This window comes from Anneissia japonica, unplaced genomic scaffold, assembly GCF_011630105.1.
Source record: "Anneissia japonica isolate Jap-2015-1 unplaced genomic scaffold, ASM1163010v1 scaffold287712_len2945570_cov188, whole genome shotgun sequence".
Classification (NCBI taxonomy): domain Eukaryota; kingdom Metazoa; phylum Echinodermata; class Crinoidea; order Comatulida; family Comatulidae; genus Anneissia; species Anneissia japonica.
The window spans coordinates 2004107-2008979 of record NW_022704401.1 but is presented as its reverse complement, the minus strand read 5'-3'; the positions used below and the strand labels follow the sequence as shown (position 1 = coordinate 2008979).

At 32.4% G+C, this 4873-nt stretch overlaps 1 long non-coding RNA gene across 1 annotated transcript; it reads right to left on the bottom strand.

The window, feature by feature from the left end:
• LOC117104609 lies at positions 1 to 2876 on the bottom strand. Its single transcript, XR_004444789.1, has 3 exons — positions 2864 to 2876; positions 1667 to 1692; positions 1 to 733 (listed from the first exon to the last, which is right to left on the bottom strand). It is a non-coding gene; the product is annotated as an uncharacterized LOC117104609 (long non-coding RNA).
• Between the last annotated feature and the right edge of the window lie 1997 nt (positions 2877 to 4873).

Below are 4873 nucleotides of genomic sequence, written 5' to 3'. Positions count from 1 at the left end.
TATTATTAGCAGATGTGTATATGCTCAGTATTCAAAAATTATATTACTGGAATGAGTAATTGTGCATCAACTTTAATTAGGTCATATATCACTATTTATAAAAAATGAAATCAATTTGATCCTGATAATGAATTGAATAGCTGAATGTAATGGTGTTGGCAATAGAGAAGAGAGCTATGGGAACCGTCCGTGATTAGCTCATGTAGGAGATGATCACCATATAATCATTTTGAATTAAGGAACATCAGACGTATACAAATGACTCTGAAATGAGTATAGAGTAGGGTTTATTTAAAACACAATATATCATAAACAAAGAAATATTATATTATTTTACATAGGATGACTAAATATTGTAATAAAATAAAATGTAACGATCTATTTAATAGGATATACCGTACTGTACCGGTAATGAACACGTTATTACTATGAAAAGTAATATAATGTAAATATATACACTTAAAGCATTCACCTATATGCTTTATATTAATATATCATAGGCCTGCTGTATAAACAAAGATTTAAATATACAATATAAGATTATAGATAAATATTAATAACAGCGCTCAAAAATAGGAACATGCGAAGTTATTCGTATCAAGTTCACAACGAAGCGGTGGTAGCACGTTCGAATCCAACCTTCTTTTTTTCAATTAAAAAGGTCCATTTTCGTTGAAGAATTAAAAACAAGTCTTGCCACAAATCTAACTATCCACTACTTGCCACGGTACATCTGAAGAGACAAAAACACCGAGGATAAAGGCCTGTTTATACTTCAACGATAACGATAAGGATAAAAAAGCTAAAAAGCTATTGTTCATATAGAAAATAAAAGAAATAAGAGATTTTTTTTACACTACAACGAACAATTTATCAGTTATGCGATAACAACATATTTCGACAAATCAAATCAGATGACGTCATAATCATGGAAACATTAAAATCGTAGTAGTAGCAACTGTTTTATCGTTTTTCCATGATTATGACGTCATCCGACTTGATTTGTTGAAATATTTTGTTATCGTATACACGATAAATCGTTATCGAATCGTCCTAGTGTGAAAATTTCTCATATTTCTTTTGTTTTTTATATGAACAATCGCTTTTTACCTTTTTTATCGTTATCGTTATCGTTAAGTATAAACAGGCCTTAAAGCGGTTCTAATCTTAGTTAATGTACAAATGTTGACTATTCAAAGTAAACCATTTTATAACTACTGTAGGCCTTCTATCTGTGAACAGCTGACAGTTTCGGACAATTTTTCAAACACATTGATAATCTTGAGCCCTCTGCCCAGACTATCAAATTTTATTTTACAAAAACATGTGACATGCCTAAATATAGTCATGATGACATCACATCATGACCAAAAATAGGCACATCATGACTATATATGGGCATACAACAGTGCGGACAGGTCTTTATTGATGCCATTATTTGTAAATGTGAGAAGATTTTATTACGGAGGAACGGAAGGAAGAATGGAAGATCGATTCAGAAAACATAGGCCTACCTACAAATCTCGAATAGCAAACAGTTTTCATGTAGACGCCGATTTTATCACGAACCAATTCAGAATTATGTTACCGTAACTAGATTAATAGAATAGCAGCTTTGGTATGAAGACACACCTTCACGTGTGATAATAGATGATTATACACTTACCATCACAATATTGGAAAACAAATATTCTGTGGGAAAAGATAATTGAATCTCGGTGGATACTATAATCAAAATCTATGATGTAAACGTAAGTTATATCATTATCATTGATCTCCTTAGTTACCGTATATTATAAGGCCTATCGGGAAGGCCTATACAATATAAGGCCTTTAGAATAACAGTAATATGCATATTTTACCCTTTAAATACTCAATGTGAATACAAATCTTTTTGTTCTGTGAACGGATGGTCTCCTGAACTATTATTGAATAATAAAAAAAAAACCACAGAGACACCTTATACATTATTGAAAGAATAGAGAATCGGTGGTACAGTAGATTACAATAAAGTATAGGCCTACTTTATAAATGAAGAAGTGTGAAAGTGTGTTACGGTCACTCTAATTGAACGAAATAGATAGAGTGGAAAGGGAGAACTTTACTAATTTTCACTATTTTAAGAATGAAATTCACACATTTAAGAATGAATCGTCACTCGAAAAAGAGTGAAACCGGAGTGATCACTGTAGGTACCCTTCTAGAATGAAATTTACGCTTTTAAATTAAGAAAGTAGGGGGTAGATATGTAGCCTTAAATAAAACGAAGACAGAGACATTTTAAAATTCAACGTTTCGATCTTTTTGATCATTTTCAAGAATACTGATGAGAAAATCTCATCCATCCATACTATGTTTACAATATTTACAGAAGCATAACAGAAAGCAAATAAAAACCGACCAATCAGATTAAAATCAAAGTTATAACTAGCCAATTAAAAACGAGGTAATTCAAAATGAGGTGCGTCTTACATTAAGTATATCACTTGTTATTGTGAATAAACAATTAACTCCTATTCGTTTACACAACATTTGTGTGATGATTAATGTGGGCGCACTCCAACCCTAACAAGTTCAAGTTTTCAATTCCAAGTTTATTCACCAATGAGATAACTGAATATAATAATACAATATAAATGATGGTTAACCAAAAGCTCGCAGTTTGGTCACCCTAATCAAGATTATGCATATTCGAATTCTAGCCGGTATAGTAAACACATTGTATAAAGTTTTAATTCGAGGCGCATGATCATGTTACTTTCTTTCCGCCTTTCGTGGGACCGATATCTTCTTAGACAGAGATATATAGACCTACAATATAATGTCTAGGCCTATAAATGGTAATGAATGACGGAGCAATCACCTTTCCAACCTCCTCAGCACTGAGCCCGACTACACAAAGACGCACTTGGATCCTATAAAAACAAACACAATCTGTAACTTCAATCGCCAGTTTTTGTTTGCGCCGTAAATGAGCCGATCACAGGCAATTACACAGTTGAAATAAGTGGAAAGTTAAATAAACAAACTGTATTTTTTATTTTCTTCCCTAGAATTAGTTTATTATGGGATAAATTAGGATAGAATTATTCTCAGTGTATTATGGGTTTGTAAATAAAAATTAAAGAGAGTACAGTAGCTCTGAGAATTTTGTGGAGTATTTGAAAATAATTAAATTACATTAAATTTGAGTTAGCACAAATCCTATGGCCACAGATCATTTATAGTTTCAGCTGCCGCTCTTTGGAGCTCACACACCCTCCCCCACCTAAACACATTGCCGAATTGCTATTTTGCTATTTTCAAGACCAAACTTAAAACATACCTTTTAACAAGCACGTACAGCGCCTTTGATTTTTGATATTGGCGCTTTAATAATTATTATTGGCGCAGCGTGAAAGGTTTGGTTTCCCAACCTCGAGGGCGGGGTTTCAATCCCTCGCTGTGTATTTCGCTTGTGTCCTTGAGCAGTCCTTGAGCAAGACACTTTATCTGCATTGCTTCTCTCCACCCAGGAGTATAAATGGGTACCTGGTGGGGTTGCTTGCTCCTGCGCTGAATACAGCAGCAACACTTAGCATGTGGATCCAATGACCAGGTACAGAAGCGCTTCGTATCTGCAAAGAAAGGCGCTATATAAATAAATATGATTAGATTAGATTAGATTAGATTAGATTAGATTAGATCAACAATGTTTATTATTTTACTACTATTGTACTTATAAGTAGGCATGTATTATATTTCATAATATAGGCCTATCTATTTGAACCTTATGACGATGACATAAACATTATTATACATAAATATAAGTTGAACAAATATTTATATAGGCCTATACATAATCTCTGGACAAAAATTATCAATACATTAATAATAGGCGTAATATATTTATATGTATATTATTCTGTATAAATAATATATATATATATATATATATATATATATATATAGGTATATAGGCCTATATATAAACAAATAAATAAATAATAACTGCTCAGAGGGGAATAGAATATGATATTATCGTATCAAGCATAGCCCTTCAACGAAGGGCTATATATATATATAAATGATATAGGTCAATATATACATTATATATAAATGATATGCTTCATTTCAAAACAGAGAAGCGAAATCTAAAAATAGCCTTTATAGAGTAAGATCGATGTCCATTACGCTACATATGGCAGTGAGTATAAGGGTGTACTAAGGAAGTGTGTTCACTCAATAATGCACACACGGCCGACACGTTCCAGTAAATCCTTAACTAGGGTCCGTGTTTCTGAAAACTAAAGTCATCATTGGTCGATTAAGCCATGTATATAGATCGGACATGAAAGAAAAACGGAGAATTATGGGATGGTAAAGTTAAAGAGAGCAACGATTTAAAAAAATCATTATTTGTAGTATAATAGGCCTACTATATATTGCTCGGGCTGATTATATCTTTTATTTGATGATTTGTTTTACGGGAATCAACAATTTCAACATAGTGCTAAGCAGAACACAAACTAAAATGGGTATAAAAAGATCAAAAAGATAAAATGCATAGTAGAAGAGGATATTATTATATGCTAACAAAATTAGCCCAAGGTCGATATATTTTAATGCAAGTTTTTAAAAAGAATAACAAAGAAACCTTTACCCAAGCACCACGATTTATCCGTGCGGCCATATTATGAAATTACAATTAGGCGTATTAACTGACTATTAACGGGATTCAGAAGTGATATAATTGTCTTCCTAAATCCTTAAAATTTATTTGTTAAAAGCAGAAGGTTCCGAGTGAATTTCAAGTTGTTTACAAACGGTGTCTGCACTCTGGACTTCACTGTCTTGACAGAGAAGCCTATTTTGAAACAATATTGTTATTGTT